Genomic DNA, 26,621 nt, shown 5'->3' on the forward strand with positions numbered 1-26,621 from the left:
ATTGGAGCTCAGAAAACTGAAACCGTTTTAAGAATACCATGTGTTGTGTTACAACTACAACACTGTTTCGCGAGATGTTTTTTAATATATTAGTTAAGAAATGTTAACAAAATGTAATAAAATGATTGAATTTCTTTTCAAAAAACAAGGAGAAAATTACCTTGAAAGAGTGACATCATTTAAAAAAAACTGTTTCATTTTGTGAGGATAAATTAGTTTTACAGTTTTATTGTTAGAGGTTTCCAGGGAAGAAATGGTCTGTTTGTTTATCTTAAAACGTATAGTTACGAAAAGCAGGTTGTCCCCCATTTGTTCACCATTGGAAAATATTAATTTGGTTTGTTTTGAATTTCGCGCAAAGCTACTCGAGTGCTATCTACGCTAGCGGTCCCTAATTTAGCAGTGTAAGATCAGAGGAAAAGCAATTAGCCATCACCACCCACCGCCAACTCTTGGTTTACTCTTTTATCAACGAACAGTGAGATTGACCGTCACATTGTAACGCCCCCACGACCGAAAGAACAAGTATGTTTGGTGTGACGAGGATTCGAACCCACGACCCTCAGATTACGAGTTGAATGCCTTAACACACTTGGCCGTGCCGAGCATACCGGAATAAACCCTAAATGTTAGTGTTTAAAAGGCTCAACTGTACTTCTGACTCAGCGGGGTTTAGGGTAGAATTATGAATAACGAATAGAACTAGTTCAAGGACAAAGGGATGTAATCACTTCTATCAGAAATGGTTGTAACCACTTCCATCAGAAATGGTCAAGATCTGGCCAAGTGGTTTAGCATGTCTAGGCAATGAAGTCGAGAGTTCATGCTTTGTGATCTGTTGCTGCAAAAAAAATCACTCTGCACTTTGAAGTGAGCTATAAAAATAAGAGTCACACCCCACCACTCGTCCAGACAAGGGTGAGTGGCCCAAACATTGTTGGAGAGCGGCTCCTTCTCTTTTTCTAGTCTAACAGCTCAAGTAGCGATTGGTATGGCTCTTGTGTAGTTTGTGCAAAATTCTGTGAGTTCATTTGGTTACTGTTTTTTGTTGCACAACAAGATGTAACACGCACTATTTGTGCTCTGTTTAAAGGAGGTATCGAAACCAGATTTTTAGTCTTCCAAGTTCAAATACTTATCAAAGAGATACTGGAAGTCCGCGAAATTCTGAAATAAATTAATAACACGATTTAAAATTTATTGTATATTATCAATAACATAGCTCGTATGATATATAAACAACATTGATCCGCCAATTAACGTAGCCCATTTATCTGTATTTAACATTAATCCGCTAATTACTGTAGGTCATTTATCTGTATTTAACATTAATCCACTAATTACTGTGGGTCATTTATCTGTATTTAACATTAATCCGCTAATTACTGTAGGTCATTTATCTGTATTTAACATTAATCCACTAATTACTGTGGGTCACTTATCTGTATTTAACATTAATCTACTAATTACTGTAGATCACTTATCTGTATTTAACATTAATCCACTAATTACTGCGGGTCACTTACCTGTATGTAACATTAATCCACTAATTACTGCGGGTCACTTACCTGTATGTAACATTAATCCACTAATTACTGCGGGTCACTTACCTGTATGTAACATTAATCCACTAATTACTGCGGGTCACTTACCTGTATGTAACATTAATCCACTAATTACTGTAGGTCACTTACCTGTATTGAACATTAATCCACTAATTACTGCGGGTCACTTACCTGTATTTAACATTAATCCACTAATTACTGTGGGTCACTTATCTGTATTTAACATTAATCTACTAATTACTGTAGATCACTTATCTGTATTTAACATTAATCCACTAATTACTGCGGGTCACTTACCTGTATGTAACATTAATCCACTAATTACTGCGGGTCACTTACCTGTATGTAACATTAATCCACTAATTAATGCATACGATTTAGGCTAAATTAATACACTAATTCGTGAAGTTAATTTAGTTACCAGACTAACTAGAAGTATACAATGTCAAAACAACTCATCAATATTATTATTGTTATCAATTATTGTTGTTATTATTATTAATTTATTCATCATTTGAAATCCCAAAATTCCAATAGTACCTCACGAAGTTTGACCAGCAAGGAAAACTTAGTCCTAGCTCCGTGTATTAAGCTAACAACGGAAAACAAACCTCGTAACATTAACGATCCCAGCCGAGAACACCCGTTAACGAGGCAAAAAATATATAAAAAACAGTGTTAGATAAGGTTCCCCATCCTCCTTTCTTTTGTTAATAAGTTATTAAACTTAACGATCTCGTTAGACGTTAATTGTGTAGCCTGGTTTGTGTTGAGTAATAACTTACCCGTTCAACTTATTAAGTAGTTGTATCTTCAAATTCAAAAAGCGTGTACATCTGACCTATTTCAGAGGCCGTTGTTTTTATCACACTTTTCACACAAAAACTAAAATCAAAACAACTCATGGATTATCTTTCGGGTCAATGTTTTTGTTTTATTCCAGGATGAACATACTCTCAGACATTTTATTATGGCTTCTTCAAGCAATCCACATATATTCCCAAGCAAAACAATATTTTTGAAGACTGATTGTGGTCTTTTAGACATATATGAGTCTACACTCGCTTATTAAAGCCCTCATTACTGGTTAGTTCCGAAAGGAACTTTATCGCTGAAACCGTTCGTGTTAGCTTGTTGTGAGCCCCCGTGGGGAACATAGTAAGGGGAGTTCCAAGTGTCTAGTTGTAATTAGAGCGTTTTAGTTAGTGATTCTAATTATAATTCTATAATTGGCGTGCGTTACACTTATACAGTAATAACGATAGTAACAACTGTAAAATGTTAGGGTTAAGATAGCTGTATTTAATAACAATAATAACCGTAAAAGGTTAGGGTTAAAATAACTGTATTTAATAACGATAATAACCGTAAAAGTTAGGCCTAAGTTAATTGTATCAACATAACATGTTTCTTCACTACCATTACGTTGTGTAATTTTGAAAATTATTCTTAAAATAAAAGAGTACTTCTGGTTTTAGAGAGGGTGGAACAGGTATTTGTTACGAGTATAATAAATGTGTTTTGTAGCTACAAAATAATTCAGTCATAAGAACTACGGGCTTGACCACATTCTCTTGGAATTGAAATTGACATTAGCTATTGATTGACACCACACTCGTTTCGAATCAAAACTGTCATAAGCGTTTCACGTATTTTCGTTTCGTTTTTGTTTTTTTTCAGTTTCGTTACAGAGATATAAGTAAATTAATACATACACCTCAATTATATTTCTTTGATAATCTAAAAAGATTCATGGTTCGCGGTTTCGGACTGTTGATGTCTTATAGGATAATGGTCAAATCCTACAGTTTAAACAGAGACGAGTCGTCCAAAAGTTGGCATTAGTTGGTGTCGACTAGATACCTTCCCTCCCGTTTTTCCGTTCGAAATGAAAGACATCTATGTTTATACAACTCCCGTACAACTTTGCACTAAAGTTCGAAGCACAGAATTAAGACCTGAAGTATCACTAGGATCGGATCCCACCAAACTTGTTAACTCAATTTCATGTTTACTCGTGCATTACCTTGCTTGTTGAGGCGCATACTTTTGTTGGTTATAGAGTCCCTGATAACATGTAAGTGATAACAAAACATGTAAATGAACATCATCAACACTGTAGTAACTATTATGGATTTTACATCGAATATTGGTGGCCTCATGGAGTCGCATACACAACAGGTAGTTAAACGTAGCATAATTCATTTCATCACAATATGTGGACTCCATCGTTGGTGGACTGGTTGTAAACAAGATGACTATAAAATATATTTTTTTTTTCAAATTTAGATCACAATAGAGTGAGACGAGCATTTTCAACAACAACATTTTAATGTTTGTTTGTTTTAGGAATTTCGCACAAAGCTACTCGAGGGCTATCTGTGCTAGCCGTCCCTAATTTAGCAGTGTAAGACTAGAGGGAAGGCAGCTAGTCATCACCACCCACCGCCAACTCTTGGGCTACTCTCTTACTAACGAATAGTGGGATTGACCGTCACATTATACACCCCCACGGCTGGGAGGGCGAGCATGTTTAGCGCGACGCAGGCGCGAACCCGCGACCCTCGGATTACGAGTCGCACGCCTTACGCGCTCGGCCATGCCAGGCCACAACATTTTAAACTGACAAGTTTGGCATTTTAAAGTCTAGAGTTATAAAATAATATATTCACAATTCACTCAAACTTTACAAACACGAGTAACGAACTTAGTGATACAGAAAATGTACCTAGGTGGCGCTGCGGTCAGCTCAAGTCCATTATGTCCCTGCTTTTAAAATGAAAGTACCATTCTTTAACCTAAACCAGACGAAATAATATTTAATCTGTTCTATAAGAGGTGATACGATAAGCAAATTATTGACTTGACCAATACGTTTTGTATACACAACGAATTAACTCGTCAAAGCCGTGTTGTTCGTATTATCATAATAAAGGCTAAACAATGGATGGGAAAGCAACCTAATATTCAAATATCGATAAACGAACTACAGCTCTGTACTCTGATATAATACGAGTACATGATATAAAAATCTGTTTGTCTTGATTTATCTTTTGGTTCGGAGCTGTCAAATCTCAACAGTATATGCAACAAATACACATATTGGACTGTCGTTTGTGTATGTCGGTTTATGTACCACAACAAATACACCTATTGGATTGTCGTTTGTGTATGTCGGTTTATGTACCACGACAAATACACATATTGGATTGTCGTTTGTGTATATCGGTTTATGTATCACAACAAATACACGTATTGGATTGTTGTTTGTGTATGTCGGTTTATGTACTGCAACAAATACGTACATTGAGCTGTTGTTTGTGTATGTCGGTCTATGTACTACAACAAACAGTTTCTACAGAGAAACAACCCTAATGTCATCAACGTATCTGTCTTCAATATGATTCCAACACCATGAAGAATATAATGCCTAAGAGGTACTAGTGACACCGTGAAGTTTGTGGTGCCTGAGTGATGCTCTTGACATTGTGACGTTTGTGTACCTTAATTAGTCCTTACAAATTTTTGTTTATTTTTATTTCCGTCTTCACAGATCGGACTCCATACGAAAGTTCCGCTTGTTTGTGGATTTAGTTAATTTCTAAACAAAACACGAGGTTTACAGCGAACCATAGATTGAAGAATCACCATTTTAATATTGCACGTACGTAACACCACGTGAGCGTGCGCGCACATAGCAAGAGTAAACACAAGCCAATAAACATTGCGTTAATGAAACACATGTATACAAACTCAGTCACAAAGTGAAATATTAATATGTTGTAGTAAGTCTTCAGGCGGTAATCTTAAGGGTTTATAACGCTATAATTATGGTTCGATACCTGCAGTGGACACCACACAAGTGAGTTTATCAAGTTAATGAAAGAAACTGTTCTATATTATTTCCCGAAATCAAATATCTTGTTCGTTATAATTTAGACCATTTGAAAGGACTAGCTTTTTGATTTGGTAACTACGTTTTTGTTTTTTCTCTCCGATGAATGCCAAACTACAATATTTACATTCGAATTATCTCACAGTCCATCATGCTAGAAAACAGTGCGAACAATGACGCCACCACTCGTAGAAGGCTTATTTGTTTGTTTGTAGTTAAGCATAAAACTACATTATCTGTGCTATGTCCATCACGCACCAAACATGCTCGCCTTTCAGCCGTGGGGGCGTTATAATGCAACGGTCAATCCCACTATTCGTTGGTAAAACAGTAGCCCAAAAGTTGGCGGTGGGTGGTGATGACTAGCTGCCTTCCCTCTAGTCTTACACTGCTAAATTAGGGACGGCTAGCGCAGATAGTCCTCGTGTAGCTTTGCGCGAAATTCAAAACAAACAAACAAATGTCCATCATGAGTGTTTGGTGTTTAGCGTGCAAGTCCGTAAATTCACCGTTAAGCCACTAGGGACAGGTTTGTGACGTGGAATAAATCTTTTTGAAGCAAATTTCGAGCAAAATCAAATTAAGAAACGCTTAATTTGTTATGTAAGGTTTCGTGACGTCACGAAAATTAGTACACAAATCAAAACAAATACTTAATAACCGTACCATTTGAAGACAAGCGTTGTGAGACAACGAGTTTCGGTCTAGCAACCACCAGACTTCTCCGTGTATTCCAGAAGACAAGCGTTGTGAGACAACGAGTTTCGGTCTGGCAACCACCAGACTTCTCCGTGTATTCCAGAATGCACACACAATCCATCGATGGAGCCATGATGTTTCTATATGCAGAAAGCATTCATGAACTTATAAAACACACCTAACTTCTAGGGGTAATGTGCAGAAAATTGTAAGTATAAATCTAATTTATATGTTTATAATCTTTACCCAAGGACTTTAATCCTGATGGACACTAGTACTATTAACTTGGTTCACTGGGAACGTTAAACTTTGACACTTTATTGGTGGGCAGTTTGTTCAAGATTTCGTTTGTAACCCAATCACTGGTGTTACGTTAGCTGTTACGTTACGTAAAAAAACAAAAAAACGTGAATCGAAATTTTGTTTGTTTTTATATTTCGCGCAAAGCTACTCGAGGGCTATCTGCGCTAGCAGTCCGTAATTTAGCAGTGTAAGACTAGAGGGAAGGCAGCTAGTCATCACCACCCACCGCCAACTCTTGGGCTACTCTTTTACCAACGAATAGTGGGATTGATCGTCACATTATAACGCCCTCACGGCTGAAAGGGTGGGCATGTTAAGTGCGACCGGGATGCAAACCCTCGACCCTCAGACTACGAGTCGCACACCTTAACACGCTTGGCCATGTCGGGCCTGTTTTATAGGTAAGCCTCATAGGGTTATCTTCTGTGTCCACCGAGGGAAATCGAACTGCAGAATTTCGCGTGGTAATTCCTTAGTGTTACAATCAGTTTGTTAGTGAAACCTACTCTACGACTGTTATTATTGAAATATCCTTACTTTATAACAATAGTGGATTAAACACTAGCTGAAGACTGCCTGGATACGTGTGGTGTTTAAATACGTTTGACTACTGAGACACAGTTGGATTTTATACTAACACATACACATTTTGTACGTCAACTTACATGTTCAAAATAAGAAGCACAATCACATTTATGGTCTTTGTATTGTTGTGTGGCTGAAGGTGGTTCTTATGTAACGTGATGAGTGTGTAGTTTGATGACTAGAATTTGTTTGAAAGTTCAGGAAACGAGTTCAAGAAATAAAGCACGTGATAGAATATTATGTTCCTTGCACAGTGTAGAAGAAATATATATTTTGGTAAAATGTAAAAAGCCCTTTAGTGGCACAGCGATATCTCTACGGACCTCCAGCGCACAGATAAGTTTATTGTGAAGCTTTCTGCTTAAGTTCAAACAAACAAAATGGAAAAAAAAAATGTTATTGGAGATCATGAGAGTTTACAGTTTGTAGTGCAAACTGGAGTGTCGTATTTATTATTAACTAGGTAACACGACCCATTAGTGAATTCAGGGGGAGGTGTGTAACAGCTCCAATTTTCATATTTTTATGTCCCACCATTCTAAAGTGTGCCCTTTTAACAACAGCTAATTGAATAGAATAAACGCTAGTTTATTGTTACGTCAACCAGTTAGTCAGTTCAGTGACGCAACTTTTATATTTGTAGTGAAAGAAACAAAACGTTTTCGTTATAATTAAGTGTACTCGACTTTGTGTCAGTTGTTATCGAATAATACAACGTACCCGTCCAACAGTTGTAAGATACTGACCAGACAAATCGTAACATGGATGATATGCGCATAATAAATGGTAAAAAACATGAGTTTTCCCTTCCACCCACATTTCTACTTTACAAGTATTACATTTAGAGTAAATTTACATGTTTCATGTAGGGCTGAGAAGGTCCATTTCCACAAACAAACACCAGAAATACGTGATGATCGTTCTACTAAAGACGATCGTTGTGCACTAGACAATAAGGTGTATCCTTTTCTGACGTATATCCCGCTAATCCTTTGTATAAGTTTGTTTGTTTGTTTTGAATTTCGCGCAAAGCTACACGAGGGCTATCTGTGCTAGCCGTCCCTAATTTAGCAGTGTAAGCCTAGAGGGAAGGCAACTAGTCATCACCACCCACCGCCAACTCTTTTACCAACGAATAGTGGGATTGACCGTCACATTATAACACCTCCACGGCTGAAAGGGCGAGCATGTTTGGCGCGACGGGGATGCGAACCCGCGACCCTCAGATTAAGAGTCGCACGCCTTAACACGCTCGGCTATGCCGGGCCTTTGTATAAGACAATACACAAGAGAATTCGAAGGAACCGTTTTATATGCAGATGTGAAAGGTCACAATCGTAGTGGTATAGAGATGAATATTTTGTTGTACACGGTGATGTTGGTTCAGCCAGGAATAATGGTATTGGTTTAATCAACAAAACAAGGTAAATATATCAATACTCATGTATGTCTGTGAAGCTGGGAAAAAATTGATTCAACATCTACGTACTAAATATTTCTTTTTTACAATAAGAACAAAATGTTTATTTGATCACGTAAAACATTTCGAGCAAATTTTGTGAAATACACTTGGAAACATTCCAATAGAGTAGATCTTATATACGTGGTTCTAAAGATAAATGGCCTGGCATGGCCAAGCGCGTAAGGCCAAGCGCGTAAGGCGTGCGACTCGTAATCTGAGGGTCGCGGGTTCGCGCCCGCGTCGCGCTAAACATGCTCGCCCTCCCAGCCGTGGAGGCGTATAATGTGACGGTCAAACCCATTATTCGTTGGTAAAAGAGTAGCCCAAGAGTTGGCGGTGGGTGGTGATGACTAGCTGCCTTCCCTCTAGTCTTACACTGCTAAATTAGGGACGGCTAGCACAGATAGCCCTCGAGAAGCTTTGTGCGAAATTCCAAAAAACAAACAAACAAACAATCTAAAGATAAAAAGTGTTATTTGTAGACGACGCCTCTGGAAATTATCAACGTCTGTTGTTGGTTGTAGAAAGTTCTATCACAACTATAGAGTGTCTACTATTGGTAGTAGAATGTTCTATCATAACTATAGAGTGTCTACTGTTGGTAGTAGAATATTCTATCATAACTATAGAGTGTCTACTGTTGGTAGTAGAATGTTCTAACATAACTATAGTGTTTACTTCTGGTAGTAGAATGTTCTATCATAACTATAGAGTGTCTACTGTTGGTAGTAGAATGTTCTATCATAACTATAGTGTTTACTTCTGGTAGTAGAATGTTCTATCATAACTATAGAGTGTTTACTGTTAGTAGTAGAATGTTCTATCATAACTATAAAGTGTCTACTGTTGGTAGTAGAATGTTCTATCATAACTATAGTGTCTACTGTTGGTAGTAGAATGTTCTATCATAACTATAGTGTCTACTGTTGGTAGTAGAATGTTCTATCATAACTATAGTGTCTACTGTTGGTAGTAGAATGTTCTATCATAACTATAAAGTGTCTACTGTTGGTAGTAGAATGTTCTATCATAACTATAGAGTGTCTACTGTTGGTAGTAGAATGTTCTATCATAACTATAGAATGTCTACTGTTGGTAGTAGAATGTTCTATCATAACTATAGAGTGTCTACTGTTGGTAGTAGAATGTTCTATCATAACTATAGAGTGTCTACTGTTGGCAGTAGAATGTTCTATCATAACTATAGAGTGTCTACTGTTGGTAGTAGAATGTTCTATCATAACTATAGAGTGTCTACTGTTGGTAGTAGAATGTTCTATCATAACTATAGAGTGTTTACTGTTAGTAGTAGAATGTTCTATCATAGAATGTCTACTGTTGGCAGTAGAATGTTCTATCATAACTATAGAGTGTCTACTGTTGATAGTAGAATGTTCTGTCATAACTATAGTTTACTGTTGGTAGCAGACGACACTATAGAAGTTTCCGAGTGTTTACTGTTGGTAGCAGACGACACTATAAAAGTTACCGAGTGTATACTGTTGATAGCAGACGACACTGTAGTTACTGAGTGTTTACTGTTGGTAGTAGACGACACTGTAGTTACTGAGTGTTTACTGTTGGTAGTAGGCGACACTGTAGTTACTGAGTGTCTACTGTTGATAGTAGACGACACTAATTACTGAGTGTCTACTATTGGTAGTAGACGGCACTGCAGTAGTTACTGAGTGTTTACTATTGGTAGTAGACGACACAGTAATTAATGTTCTTGCTGGTATTATTTTATTGATTGGTAAATTAGGCTTAAGGTGCTAAAAATGGGTTTCGATGCTTGTGGTGGGCAGAGCACAGATACCCCATTGTTTAACTTGGTGTTTAAGAATAACAAAATATATTTTCGTTCGTTTTATAGCTCAAGATGTATTTCTATTCAATTCGGAAGTTTCTCTTGAATTGACCTAATGAACCGACTGCTATTTAACAAATGTTTCACATAACATATATAAATAAATATGTTTTGTCGTTATAAACAAAGCTTTCCAAATTATCCGTAAGCCCACAAGTTCTGTGTTTGATGAGTGAAGGCTGTCATGCTAGTAAACTCGTGTGATTCAATGTCTTTTATTTGTAAATATTTCTTTACATCTGTTCTGTTTTTAGTTTTGTAATAAAATTAATAAAAAAAAGGTTTTAAAAAGATACAGCAAACCTAATGGGAGGCACATCAAAACAAGACACTTGTAATATTATCTAGACAGATTCGGAGTTTGAGTTGATTATTAATTTAGAACGGTAGAACTTTCAAAGATATTCCAGAATTACGAATCAAAGCCTAAATCGAAAATGTGTCGTTCAACAAACGAACCGAAACCTAAACTGAGCGACACCGTCCAGAAAATCAAATGAAATCTAACCAATTCAGTGCAACAGGGAAAACGAATCGAAACTCATACTGTCATAGTTCATTCCAGAAAATCAATCTAAACCTTTAGAAACGCAATACAATCAACAAATAAACCCGGGACGTCATTGCCCGGTAAACGAACCAAAACCCCTCACACTCTGATTGTAGAACAACCATTATTGTAATCTAGAGATTAAGAGACTACGAAATCAATGAAACATGCCAAGCAGAATTAGGTTTATATTTATATATATATATATATATATATATATATATATATATATATATATATACATTGTTTCAGAAAACGAAACTCATAATCTAAAGGTCTCGTCAGCTTTTAACAGTAAGAATAAAGAAAAACATCACCACAGAAAAAGCCACTCATGAAACGAAAAGAGGAACCTTATTTTCTACTATATTAGTTTATAATGTTTTAAAACCACCATGTTTAGTTTAAAATATCGCATATATATGTTAAGACATTATTTTTCTACACTACGGCTGAATTATTAAATATTTACACTTTTAAATTGGTTTTAAAATAAATTATACTTTTGTTTGTTTTACTTTCTCGATAAACGTGGTTCATTTTGAAACCTCTTACTTTAGTCTTAGTTTCTTCTGTTATCATTTACAAAACTGCAAATCTTTGTTAGAATCGTAAGGCACAGTAAACGAGAGGGGATAACTTTTTTTTTTATCCAATCAGTAGCGTTGTTACATTGAAAGATCGGTTTTGTGATATGAAAGATGACGCCATGTACAAGTACACAAACGTTTATTGGTTAGATCTGCGAGAAGAGTTCTGATAGGCTTAAACAGGTAACTAAGTGTCTTTAATTGTATCACATTTTCATCCCTAGAATACTTGTAGACTCAGGGGCGTAGATCCTGGGGGGATGGAGGGTATACATCCCCCCTTCATTTTAGGTGGGGGTATGGTGCATACAATCATCCCCTCCTACAGTTTCGTCTGTTGAATTGTTTTATTGCATCACAAGGCAACAAATTATATATTTGTTCTTGCGATTCCCGTGTTCTTACCAATCGAATTACATAATTAGGCTTAGATGTAGGCTTTTTCAGTAGCCGAAATGTACATCTTTAATATAGGCGTGCTTCTAAGCTTTTCGATCTAAGCGATAGTTCGTAAATATCAGTCAGTAGGCCTAAGTATACACGCAAGTATCGTGGCAAAAAGATTACTCTGAGGCTGCATGTTTACAGCTTTCAGGTTCACGTAATCAGAGATTACCAATTTGTAAATTGAACAGTCCACATAAGTGGTTGAAAAAATCATCCCCACATCGGGTGTAAAAAATCTACGCCCCTGATTGTAATATCGTCGAGGTTTAGTTGCTAAGTGTTGTTTAATCTGTTTTTAGGTTGTCTGTTGAAAATTCATATTTATTCCACCTGGTGTAGAAGAGTTGTTTTTAAAGTTTCTCGTCGTGAAATTCAGAGTCATAATAGCAAACGGATCACGTGACATCAAAACTTGCAGTTTGAAAATGTTTCTTCTTAAAATTAAAGAAACAAAGCTTAGATAATATAAAACTCTTTAAATTATAACGTACCTAATTGTAGTGATTCCATTAAATACATCCATATTAAAGTGGTAGAATTCATTTTTTGAACGGAACTCGGTAACAAGCACAGAAGGTAGTTGGAAGACGGTATAGTAATAACGGGGCTAATTCTCTCTAATAATGGACATTCCACTACAAATAAAATGTATAGGTAATTGGAAAAGTTTTATAAAGAGGCTGGCGCAAAGCACAAAAAACTATGTGGTTCTGAAGAGCGAGTCACCGCGATACGTTACAGTTTCACGTGTCAATCGAAAAGCGTGTCTATTACACTGTCTCATTTCAAGCGCTAGCGTCAATTTCACGCTTCGAGTTTCGAACCGTTGTTCTTTTCTTGGACTAATGTGATAGATGTCGCCAAACGATTCATGACCAAAACTGAATGATGTTCAAAGGGAAAGATATTTTATCATGAAATGTCAACTTTTGTCATGGAAACTTTATAATTTAACGCGCGACAGGATATCGAGTTACGAAGCTGTAGTTGTTTTTTTATATGCAAAAACGGCTCGTTTGGGTTGAGAAAATATTTTACATAGAAGAGCGAACAACGTTTCGACCTTCTTCGGTCATCGTCAGGTTCACAAAGAAAGAGGTAACTGACCGGAAGCTGACCACATGTTTGAAAGGGGTTGTGTAACTGAGTGTCGGAATGTAGAGGGCGGTATTAGATGTTTGAATATATAATTTTATTTATTTTATTATATTAATATAGGTATAAAGGCGTTTCTTTTTATAAGAAAATTATAAAACTAGAAACCGGGTTTTGATACCCGTGATGGGCAGAGCACAGATAGCCCATTGTGTAGCTTTGTGCTTAATTCCAAACAAATAAACTAATGATCGAACGCTGGACCTCTTCTAACAAGAAATCGTCCTTAGTCTAGAAACCTAATTTGTAACAAAAGAAACATAATATTTTAAGAACGAATTCTACAGAAGTTCACGAGCTCTTTCTAGTAAATACAAGAGCTAAGAACAAGGAAAATGGCTAAATAAAATATCCAAGTCTCCTATTGCAAACTGACTTTATATTAATAATAAGTCTATCCTTACATAGACCGGGTTTTGATACCCGTGATGGGCAGAGCACAGATAACCCATTGTGTAGCTTTGTGCTTAATTCCAAACAAATAAACTAATGATCGAACGCTGGACCTCTTCTAACAAGAAATCGTCCTTAGTCTAGAAACCTAACCTGGCATGGCCAAGCGCGTAAGGCGTGCGACTCGTAATCCGAGGGTCACGGGTTCGCGCCCGCGTCGCGCCAAACATGCTCGCCCTCCCAGCCGTGGGGGCGTTATAATGTGACGGTCAATCCCACTATTCGTTGGTAAAAGAGTAGCCCAAGAGTTGGCGGTGGGTGGTGATGACTAGCTGCCTTCCCTCTAGTCTTACACTACTAAATTAGGGACGGCTCGGTGCAGTGGGCTAACAACCTACTCACTTAAATACTTGTTGAAGAATCCGCAAGTGATTGCGGCCCTATGTTCCTAGATGAAATCTAATGGTGATAACTAACTAACTAACTATCCTTAAATATTAAACAGGGTCCTTGAGTATTTGAAAGGAAATTAGAACGACAGTGTGGGGATAGAGCGTGATCACTGGATGCGAAATTACCTTATCATGCATGTATACGAAACAGTAAATAATCTTAAATGTTAATGGCGAAATTTTCTTAACGAGATTAACCTACTCTATTACTTGTCAAACAATAAACAACACAATTTCATTTCATTCCAAGCGACTACTTCTGCGCCGACATTAAACGAATATGCAAAAGACATCCGCGAATAAACATGGAGATGGAAAAGTACAAAACTTTTATATTTTTGTCGATTGGACAGACAAACGTGAAAGTTATTAACGTGATGTTACAGAAAACCCACCGACAACAAAGAAATACTTTTCGAAAGTATGAGCGAAAACACTACAGATTGTTACCTTCTCCGAGTGAGTAAAGATTGTTCATTGTTAGGTAAGCGTTGTTGGAAACAGTAATTTTATGATTAATTATTTATTTCTGTTATTGTTGAAAATCTGTCATTTTACGAGTCTTTATTTTTATAATTTAAGACTAAGTTACTGAAATTTAGTTTAAAATACTGCTAATGTTATCACAAAAAAAACTCGGTATATTAATGAATTAAAATTATCTCTGTTTAACCGTAATTAATCAAGGTTAGCCAACTTTGTTTGTTTGTTTTGAATTTCGCGCAAAGCTACTCAAGGACTATCTGCGCTAGCCGTCCCTAATTTAGCAGTGTAAGACTAAAGGAAAGGCAGCTAGTCATCACCACCCACCGCCAACTCTTGAACTACTCTTTTATCAACAAATAGTGGGATTGACCGTCACATTATAACGCCTCCACGGCTGAAATGGCGAGCATGTTTGGCGTGGCCGGGATTCGAACCTGCGACCCTCAGATTATGAGTCGAGTGCCTTATCCACGTGGCAAACTTTGTTTAGAATTAAACAGTTCTAGCTGAACCAAATTTAAACAGCTCCATTCTAGTTAAAATTAAACATTCTGTTTAACCGACATGAATGAACTCCATTAATCAAAATTAACCAACTTTGTTTTAATCTAAACGAACAGCAACTGTTTCAACCGAAATTATCCAACCCTGTTTTAAGTAGAATAATATTTTAAATTATTTTTGTAGACAAAATTCATTTATTTAGATTTTTATTGTGGTTTAACTTACGATGCTTCTCAGGAAACCGAAATAATCGAATTTGAATAATCATTGTCAAATCCCGTTTTTTCAAAAGTCCACTGTTATTGTTTATTTGATAATAGTGACTTAATCTTCTATACTCTCCAGTGCCTCCTGTTACGGCCTCGCATGGGCAGAGGGTTAAGGCACTCAATTCGTAATCTTAGAGTCGCAGGTTCGAATCCCCATCACACCAATCACGCTTTCAGCCATCGGGGCGTTAAAATGTTACGGCCAATCCCATTATTCGTTGATAAAAGAGTAGCCCAAGAGTTGACGGTGGGTGATGATGACTAGCTGCCTTCCATTTAGTTTTACACTGCTAAATTAGGGACGGCTAGCGCAGATAGCCCTCGGGCAGCTTTGCACGAAATTCAAAACAAACCAATCCGAGCCTTCTGTTTCCCGTTAAGGTGTTGCTAAGTTTGAGGACTGATAACTCTAAAGTTTTGGGTTCTATCTCTATTGTAGGCAATAGCAAAGATAGTTTGTACCTATTACAGAATTTGGTTGTAAGTCAGAAACTTTCAAGTTAATCTTAGAAACGTACATCGAGTTCTTTTTCCTACGACTCACCCATCGTCTAAGCCAGTGGTTCCCAACCAGGGGGTACGAAATAACATTTGTTTTGGCTACCTCCACCTTTATTCTTAAATAAATAATTACTGTGAGGGGTGAGAGAACATATTAAAATTTTTTAGGGGTGCGGGGCATATAAAAGACTGGGAACCACTGGTCCAAGCGATAAACTCGAGGATTTATATGCGATGGGTACATCTCAGATATCCCGTCAGGTAGCTTTGTGCTTAAAAAACAAACAGACAGCAGTTCGGGACAGACCTGAGGGTTTACACACTGTAAATCAGAACTAAAAGCCCGTGGTGGGCACATCAAAGATAGCCCGTTCTTCTCTACTAAGGTAAAGTTATTGATTCCACTAATATTATGTAGTTAAGACATCGCATGTAGCTTTCACATTATAATCGATTTTTCAAACACTGTATAAAATAGGAGTGGCTCCACCACTTCTTCCCAGCAACCCCCGGGAGCTGAGTGGTAACCTGTAGATGTTATGACGTTAAAGACTGAAATTCCACACAGACAGTCTGTTGAGTAACACACAAAACAAACTAATGTACGCTTGTAATCGCTACGTATCTCCGATCAACGTGCTAATCTATCCATTTCCATGTATACTATAATTATATCATAGATAGAGATTTGTTCACTCGGGAAAATCCAGTGGCCTCTCAGTTGGTGATAACAAGGATTCATCAAACGTGATAAAAGCGTATTAAAATAATTCTAAAATCGATTTTACCATTGGTCACAATACAGATGTTTGTTTTCTTTAGGCTTACCGATGAGCCACCGGGAATGTTCCTCTTTGTACATTCTTCTGTCTCTCTTTTATACAGATTTATATAAAGTCTTTCTGTTGCTTTATTGTAAATATTCATGAGTAGATATAACCCTTCGAGCCAAATGTATCTATGAGGACGATTACTACCACAGAAACCTCAATATCACTAAAGATACAGTTCCAGCTTCCAGTTCACTTCTGACAAAAAGATGGTAACTAAATATCACTTGCAGGAAGTCTAAACAGATTATTAACTATTATTGTGGGTCACGTAACACTTATCCTTGTTTTTACTTATCAATCTGTCCAAATGATATTACTTGGTGACACGAGGATGTGTCATTTGGTAATGTGGCATATGTTGTGTGGTGATCTGACATGAAGTCGACAGTGTCACTTAATGAAACGACACTATGTTTACGTTGAAACAACTTGTTAAGAGACGAGAAAAGTGTTTTCGTTGGTTTAGTTGAAAAAGGTGTGGATAAAACATGAGGACCCTCTGGAGGAGTCAAAGGAGGACACATCCAAACACGAAATCTCAGTATTACTCAACAGGGAGTTCATACAAGGTTTTGTTGAACTAGGTACAGCGGTTTGCCATTTATCAGCAGACAAACAGACACATAAGGTTTCGATAACGGAGGTCATTAATTTAGAACTGCTGGCCTGAGAGAAGGTCAGCTAGCCACCGATACTATCAGCAAAACATCGTTCTCTGGCTCTATGAACTAATAATGAGGTTGACTGTTACTTTTATAACGGAAAGTGTTCTGCGGCATTGTGTCTCAGATTGACGTTTTGTTTGTTTGTTTTAAATTTCGAGCAAAGCCACTAGGGGACTGTCAGCGCTAGCCACCTGTAACTTAGTAGTGTAAGACTAGTCATCAACGCCCACCGCCAACTCTTTTACCAACAAATAGTTGGACTGATCGTTACATTATAACGCCCCACGACTGAAAAGACGAACATGTTTGGCGGGACAGGAATTCGAACCCGCGACCCTCAGATTACGAGTTGAGCGCCCTAGCCATCCAGCTGTACCCCCTTTTATCGTCTCATAGAAGAAAACGTTAATAAACGATATTCGAACCGGTTTGAGGCGAGTCTTAACAATGAAGTTCTGCTCATGTTTTCCTAATATAATTGGCCCGGCATTGCCAGGTGGTTAAGGCACTCGACTCCTAATCCGAGGGTCCCGGGTTCAAATCCCAGTCATACCAAACACGCTTGCCTTTTCAGCCGTAGGGGCGTTACAATGTAACGGTCAATCTTACTATTCGTTAGTAAAAGAGTAGCCCAAGAGTTGGCGGTGAGTGTTGATGACTAGCTGCCTTCCCTTAAGTCTAACACTGCTAAATTGGGGACGGCTAGCGCAGATAACCCTCGTGTAGCTTTGCACGAAATTTAAAACAAACCAAACCTAATATAATTTACATTTCTACAAATCCGATTGTAGTAACACCTTAAAGCAGAATAATTTAAGATTAAACGTATTGTTTCAGAGCACATAGGTAAAATATTTTAACATTTAAAGGATGTACAATTTTAAAACATGGATGCGACTCTTTAAAAAAGGTTTATTTTAGGAACCAGTAGAATTTGATGTAGCGTACGAGTACAGTGAAACATTTGACTAATTCACAACGAACTGCGAATAGTAAATTGAGTAACAAAAAAAATTGTATCTGGTGAAACCAAACCGTATCTCACTTTACGGACGAGTCAAAGGGTTAGGTCAAAAACATAACCACCCCTAAATTACAAATACTGACCAGAGGGAGTGAAACCACTTAGAAGTAATCGCTAATTAGACGACTATATTTTATCTCAGTACAAATATTACCTCTTCCCCAGCTGAGAGTATATGAACCACATTACGTGATATATCGCGACTCGAACCTTGGATCTACTCAAATTTATTCCTTGCAAGTTAACTGCTGAGAAAAAAAAAACCCTCCTTTAAAAACGCACAATTCAGAACATCGAGTCTAAGATATCCCCTTAAAATAAATACGATTCAGAACATCGGGTCTGAGACATCCCCTTAAAATAAATATGATTCAGAACATCGGGTCTGAGATATCCCCTTAAAATAAATATGATTCAGAACATCAGGTCTAAGATATCCCCTTAAAATAAATACGATTCAGAACACCGGATTTGAGATATCCCCTGAAAATAAATACGATTCAGAACATCGGGTCTAAGATATCCCCTGAAAATAAATACGATTCAGAACATCGGGTCTGAGACATCCCCTTAAAATAAATACGATTCAGAACATCGGGTCTGAGATATCCCCTTAAAATAAATATGATACAGAACATCGGGTCTAAGATATCACATTAAAATTACGTAACATTCGGAATATGTAATCTAAAAATTCCCTTTGAAATAAAAACGATTGATCTGAGAAAAATTCTCTTAAAAACAGGTCAATTCAGAGCACCGAGTCTGAGAAAAAATTCCCTGAAAAAAACTAAATTCAAAACGTCGATTCTCTGAATGACTTCAAAGTTCTCTTCTAGGAAACTGAATTAGATTTCTTGTAATTACGTTAAATTTAAGTTTAAAAAATAAATCATTAAGAAAGATAACTTTACTATGAGCAAAACTGGTATCAGTTTTCACCAGAAAAAACTATGGTGAATTCGATTTTACACCAACTTGTACTGATTTACCAGTTTCTGTACGCTGATGTTTGTTATTCTTTGGTTAATTTCAACTGAAGGGAAAATCTATATCTTGAAATGTAAAATTTTCTCGTGGATCTGACGCTAAATACGAATATTGGAATAAAGATTTATTCTGAAAAGTGAAGATAAAACTATGTTTGTTTTACAGCTCGTTGGTTTCATTTTCTTCAATTCTCCCCTACTTCTTTAGGGTTAAACTTCCTTTTCAAAGACATTTCAACAGGATGCTACGTCATACAGGAATTTGACACTAAATGTTAGGAGAGAATCGGGAAACCACTGAACACTGGGAGGAAGTGATAAAAAAACGTTTTTAAAAATATTCGTTTTGAAACGGACAATAAATAGATAAAGTTGAAGGGTCCATCTGCTTAGCCTTTGTTACCGGAATCGAGCCCCAGCAGCTAGCCTGTGAAGTCTGTCGTTTTTAAAAGAGGCACACGCAGTTTCTGTATTTCTTAAGGACTATCTGCTCCAGCTGTATCCAGTTTAGAAGTTATGGACTAAATAGAAAACAGCAAGTTTTAACAACGCCCACCCTTGGGCAATTCTTTACCGACGGAACAGTTGGATTAGCCTCCACGATATTTACGCCCCCACGGCTGAAAGATTGAGAATTTTCGGTGCTGGGATTCGAACTCGAGACACGAAGATTAGGAGTTGAGTGGTTTAACCAGCAGGCCATGCCAGGCGCGAATATTAATGAAACTAACAGCATTAGAAATAAGTTCTGGAGATGAGTTTATCGAGTTCGTGATAGGTTTCAAGAGATAATATTAAAGAAACCTTAGAACACGTGTTATTTACCTCAGTAACGTGTGTAAACAAGTTCAAGGTTGTATTATTTAGGAAAATGATACATTCAAAAACAGCAGGTCTTACATTATTTGTCTGTCCTTTTAAAAAAAACAACAACAATGAAACTTATAATCGTGAAGTTCCATAGAGACAAAGCGCTACTGGGGAAATATGTTTCTAACAGTGTGACACATATTATGATAATTTGTTATGGACAAACCGAATTTTAGAGACGAAATCTAAACAAGACAAATCATTGAATAAATCTTATTATCCAACTTAAAGTTTGTGTCAGACTATCTGGAGCACCCTTAGAGTAGTCGAGTCAAATAAAAACGCGTTTGTAACAAAGGATAGGAAATTGTGCTTCCATTTCTTTTAACATTATAAACATTAAAAATTCAATAAAAGTACATAAATGTATCAACACTGAAAAGAAAGACAACCCCTTCTAATGACCCCCTCATGTTATTTTATACCACTGTGCCATGTTGTGCTCATTTGGTAGCTTTTAAGACATTAAATGGGAGATCCAATCCCTCCATGACTTAAGTTATGCGATCCTGTATCAGTGTGTCAAGTTTGATGTTGATTGATCAAGAAATGTGGAAATATATAAGGAACAGATACACAGACACATTGGCGTTTATTTTATTTATACAGTTGTACTGTGACGGTTGAGTTCACCTCGTCTTGTAGCCCTCTTTATCCGTGGGTAGATTTCCCTGTAAATCACTTTGTTCATGTATAGAATTTATTGTGGTTCATTACGTGTGTAGATGGTTTACTTTCTCTTTATGATCCACTTTGTGTTAAGGTTAACTTCCATGTGGTATACTTTTTACGTGTTGTTTTCTTTGTTCTTGAGACTTATTTTTCTTTTCATGATTTATCTTCGTCTTTTGGTTGATTTTCTTGTTAAGAGAATTTACCTCTGACCTTATAACCAGAGTCCTTGTTTATTTCCTCTGGAATAAATTTTCTGAAACTAAAAAATAATCGGTGGTTGGTGATAACTAGCTGCCTTCTTTGTAATCTTACACTGCTAAATTAGGGGCAGCTAGAGCGGATCGCCCTCGTGTAGCTTTGTGCGAAATCAAGGACAAACAAACGTAATTCTTTATCGTCAAATTAAGGGTATTTAGGTGGCAGCACTTATTGGTATTTAATTCAATATTAGGCGATTTATCCACAACAAGGAATGTTCTAAAAATATAAACTATATTCAAGCCGTTCAAGGTTGACACAAGAAACAGATTCATTAATCATTTAGAATGTTGGACCTCACGCTCGGTAATGAATATTGATAGGTAATTATTTATGTACTTACGATAAGATTTTGGTAATCGAATATCAATCGCTGTTATGGTTAATAATTGCAGTATTAATTACGTGCTATTTGGTATTATAATACACTTGTTTCTTTCAACGAACCACTCTTCTGTCCAGTTTGTTAACATATCCACCAAACCAATGGAGATAATGTTTTTACAAACCTTTTATGTGGCACCTTGTCAAATGCTTTCTGAAAATTCAGGCACACCAAATATTGTTTGTTTTGTTTTTGGAATTTTGCAAAAAGCTACACGAGGGCTATCTGCGCTAGTCGTCTCTAATTTAGCAGTGTAAGATTAGAGGGAAGGCAGTTAGTCATCACCATCTACAGCCAACTCTTGGGCTACTATTTACTAATGAATAGTGGGATTTACCGCACATTATAACGCCTCCACGACTGAAAGGGCGAACATGTTTGATGTGACGGGGATTCGAACCCGCGACCCTCAGACTGCGAGTCGAGTGCCCCAAATCACCTGGCTAGGTCAGACCGTTCATCGTGTTTAATCAGCAACTAAACAAACGTTTAAGCCATTGGTTCGAAATTGTTGTTTTTGTCGGTTTACTCTTTTATTACAAATTATTTCTCACGTTTTGCTCGTTTGTTTGTCGTTAAATAGGTATCGAAACTCGGTTGTTAGCGTTATAACCCTTCAAACTAACCGCTGAGAAAATGGGGATGGGCAGTTTATAAAGTTATTATACAAATAAATAAATTTCAACAATAACTTATTACCATAAAAGATCCATATACCACAACGTTTTTACCGTCACTACCGTAGCATTTAAAATAAATAACGAGTGGCTGGCCGCAACTACACGTAATTTGAACCTTCCTGTCCACAGCCCAATAGAATAACTGTTACAGATGAATATATTCAAAAAATATTATTCGCCTGTTTCATAAGGATCATAATTCGTTGCTATTTGATTGTTGAGAAATTTATATGCAAAAACGGCTCGTTTGGGTTTAGAAAATATTTTACATAGAAGAACGAACAACGTTTCGACCTTCTTCGGTCATCGTCAGGTTCACAAAGAACTGATTATTTGATTGTTGATTATTTTGCCGCATGGTGGCGTAACAGTAGTAAATTTCATCTGCATAATTCAAGCTGATAGTTTATTCTACACACAAAAATGTTTCGTTATAAAACTATGAACAGTTAACGTAGCTGCGAACAATTGTTTACAACACATAAATACGATAACTATCAGGTTTTTGTAGTCCATTAAAACAAAATTTAGCCCCAAAATGGCGTGAATGTTTTTTTTTTTATTCCATTCCAAATCGTTTAAGGTACTTCTTCAAACCTAATCCAAATATTTTACTGGAGTATTCTAAAAATCCTCATTTTTACGTGTTCAAAAATATATATTTCTTTTCAAAGTTTTACCAGACTGAAGAGTTTTATAATGGTAGAATGATTTTGTCTTTAAGCCTAAATGAAAGTGACACCCTCAAACATCGACAGTTGCCACCCACCCATTGAAATCGATTTTGAAACCTCGTGTTTTGCGCTTCAAATGACACACGAAGCAGCAAATAGTGTAAGGAGAATTTTAAGTCGGCGTAGCCCACACCAGGTGTCGCCAAACGTGCCTGCTAGATCGAAGCCATGAAGAGAAGCCACTGAAAAAGAAAAAAGCTGACAGTCAAGGGAGGGCCCGGCATGGCCAGGGATGTTAAGGCGTTCGACTCGTAATCCGAGGGTCGCAGGTTCGAATCCCCGTCGCATCAAACATGCTCGCCCTTTCAGCCGTAGGGGCGTTATAATGTGACGGTCAATCCCACTATTCGTTGGTAAAAGAGTAGCCCAAGAGTTGGCGGTGGATGGTGATGATTAGCTGCCTTCCCTCTAGTCTTACACCGCAAAATTAGGGACGACAAGCGCAGATAGCCCTCGTGTAGCTTTGCGCGAAATTAAAAACAAACAAACAAAAAGTCGTAAACTGTAGATTTACATTCCGGCTCACTAATCAATGAGCCACGCTCAGCCTCAAATGATTGCAACGAGAACTGGTAAGACAACAATATTCGTTGTTAAACACAATCACACATTAGGCAATTTGTGCTTTCCCCGTTGCGGGTATCCAAGACAGATTTTTAGCGTTATAAGCCCTCAACGTACAGCTGAACCATCAGAAGGTGGTTGATAATGTACAACAACGTTGAATATTATTTATTTTTCGAAGGAAATTGGATTCTAGTTTGTTTGACAAAAACACATTTAATGCTCTTATTGGAATCAAATTAGGCTTCGCGTGGCCTGGGGGTTAGCTTTTCGGACTGTAGATCGAGAGATACGGGGTTACAAAACTGGAACTGCTCGACACGCACTGCACTTTCAGTTGTGAGTGAAATGTTATGATGACGATAAGGTCAAAGTTATAGACGATTACACTTAAGTCGTAGGGGTCATTACTCTGAATTGTCAAAGCTACAAGATGGGCTGTCCATTCTCTGCCAATTACAGGTATCGAAACCCGGATATTAACGTCTTAAGCCTGCAGTCTTTTTAACGAGTCAATGGAAGGGGATATAAACTTTATAGATGCCCAATAATGAAACGAACGTTGTTTTTTTTTTCGAGTGTTCGACGTCTAAATATCGTAACGTTATGTTTAATGTATCATTGCTGAAAAGCCCTAGATACTGGCTTCTAACGTTCACAGAAAACAGAACTTATATACTTTCAACAATTTTCAATCAAAGCAAGCGATTTGTATAGATCAAAACTAACTCAATATATAATATAGTTTAAAATATTGGTCTAAATAGAAGTGTGCAGTGTAAAACAGAAATGACGTTTGACTCGTAGTCCGAGGGTCGCGGGTTCGAATCCTCGTCGCACCAAACGTGCTCGTCCTTTCAGCCGTGGGAGCGTTATAACGTTACGGTCAATTCTACTATTCGTTGGTAAAAGAGTAGCTCAAGAGTTGGAGGTGGGTGGTGATGACTAGCTACCTTCCCTCCAGTCTTATACTGTTAAAATTAGGGACGGCTAGCGCAGATAACCCTCTTGTAGCTTTGCGCGAAATTCAAAACCAAACCAAAAATAGAAATGATTAGCGTGCAATGGTTCATCACGTTAATGTCGACTCTTTTGGCCATAATTCCAAATAACATCTCATAAGATTTGGCTAGATAAGATAAAGTAGTTTAGTCCTAATTCCATATAATAACTATCCAATATAAAAAATATCCTTACGAGGATAAGAAACAATTGAACAAAGGTAATAAATATTTAGGTACATTCTCCATTTATTTAAGGATATTTATGCGAGCTAGTAGTCTCTAATTTTCAAATCATCGGCTTGAGTTGAAAGGCAACGAATCAGCAAGAGTTAACCTCAATTCTAGAGCTACTTCTATTCTGAACGAATAGTGGTGTTTGATTGTCATCCTGATAAGATACCGACGGCCTCAAATTGCTGAGAGGGATTTTATTTCATTTTAAAGCGGTGACAGGAAGCGAACTGCGGACTCTCAGGTTCACATCTCAACACACACACCACCGTTAGCCAATAAATAAATATACACACGTGTATTAAACAATATAAACGCCTTTGAATTTCCTATTTAAGTGCACATAACGGTGTTTGTTTGACTGTTATTAAACACAAAACTGTCTGTCTACAATGTGCCTACCACAGTTAATTGAATATGAATTTTAGATATATAAGCCCTTAGACTTAACCCTAGACCTCCGATTTGATTGTTCTAAAGTACAAAGCTACTGAATAAGCAATTTTTGCTCTGCCTACCATGGATATCGAGACCCGGTTTGTTACATCTTTCACTGAGCTAGTGGGCAAATAAAGTTAACGGTGTCACAAAGAAACTTCCACTTTCAAATTCAGGGAAACACCTGATGTCATATGACGTAAAACTATCAACAGTAGATTTTACCATTACGTCATAATATTTTCTAGTCCGTTCTCGCCAAATCACGTGAATACTTCAATTATAAATATCTATTCAATTAAAATATACAAACATTTAACAATATCAATTTTCCACACCAGGGGGCTCAATAAAATGTTCGGGTGCCGTCCACAAATTATCATCGTGCTCATTATGTTATGATAATTGTTCCAAAATATTTTTTTACGTATTAGCGCCACCTAACGACCAATGTTTCATTTGTACAAGTGAAAAAAACAAACAGAAAAACGCCAGTTAAGACGTTCAAAGACCTGCCTATATCTTGACCATCTAGTAAGAGATAACCTAATCTACAATTTAACGCCTGAAAATTCTTGGCCCGATATTTCTTTCTTATCACATAATTCTAGGAGTTAAATCGAATCTCCATTGCTTTCGGCTTTTCACTTCAAGAAACACATTGAATAATGACAAATTTATTGAAGTTATAAGCAAAATCATTCTTTTACCGCAAACTGATAATTATCCTATTTGTAACTTTGAAATGTGGAGAAAAACAGAGATGTGTTATCTTCAAAATATTCTGATTCGCTTTTAAACTTATTTCTTGAGAATGATAAGTTAGAAAAGAAATCGCCTCCACGGTAGCTCAGCCGCAAGTCTCAAAGATTAGTGTGCTAAAATTCGGGTTTCGATACTCGCGAATGGCAGAGCACACAGCCTCTTGCGTAGCTTTGCGATCAATAACAAACAAATTAGCAGGTACAAAAATACGCACGTTTCTGAGTCGCACCTCGATGGCTGTTTCTAAAATGGGAAATACGAAAATGAGTTATTAAATCTGTCTCAAGTCGGAGAGATTTCGTGCTACCCATCATGCGTCGCGTGCAGAGGCTATGGATGAATAATAGAAAGTGAAATGACGTTACTTCGAAACCCATTTTAATAACCAATCACTTTATTCAATTGTATAAATCAAATGTTAGAAATGAGACGAAAATTTGTAAAAACAAACAATTTTTTTAAAATTAAAAAAACAACAGAAAAGTATGGAAAAGTAATGCAATATTTTGTTTATTTCTTTGTTTGACAATCTTAGCACTTACGTAAGTCAGAATAATCATCCTCAATTATTAACTGACAGATTAAAGAGAAGGAATACTGTTCACAGCCCCCATCATCAGCCCATGGACAACCGAACAGTTTGGAGATCACTTTTATAGTGCGGCTACCACCTCAAAGTGTGAAGCGTGTTATTGTGCTAGCGGGAAAGAAACCGTGAATCACCGATGTCTATTTCTTCCATACAACAACAGTAACTCTTGTATATTTCCTTCACACAACTTT

General features: G+C 37.0%; 1 protein-coding gene and 1 long non-coding RNA gene across 4 annotated transcripts in view; one reads left to right on the forward strand and one right to left on the reverse strand.

Annotated features, from left to right (window-relative positions):
- Positions 1–26,621, forward strand: part of LOC143258542 (neural cell adhesion molecule 2-like) — a 278,171-nt gene that overhangs the window by 70,939 nt on the left and 180,611 nt on the right. The window lies entirely within an intron of this gene.
- The window catches only part of LOC143253758 (uncharacterized), a 56,050-nt gene that overhangs the window by 9,932 nt on the left and 19,497 nt on the right, over positions 1–26,621 (reverse strand). The window contains exon 2 of the long non-coding RNA XR_013029843.1: positions 6,127–6,299. This is a non-coding gene — a long non-coding RNA (uncharacterized LOC143253758). The remainder of the gene's footprint in view (positions 1–6,126; positions 6,300–26,621) is intronic.

Source organism: Tachypleus tridentatus, chromosome 1 (genome assembly GCF_004210375.1).
Source record: "Tachypleus tridentatus isolate NWPU-2018 chromosome 1, ASM421037v1, whole genome shotgun sequence".
Taxonomy (NCBI): domain Eukaryota; kingdom Metazoa; phylum Arthropoda; class Merostomata; order Xiphosura; family Limulidae; genus Tachypleus; species Tachypleus tridentatus.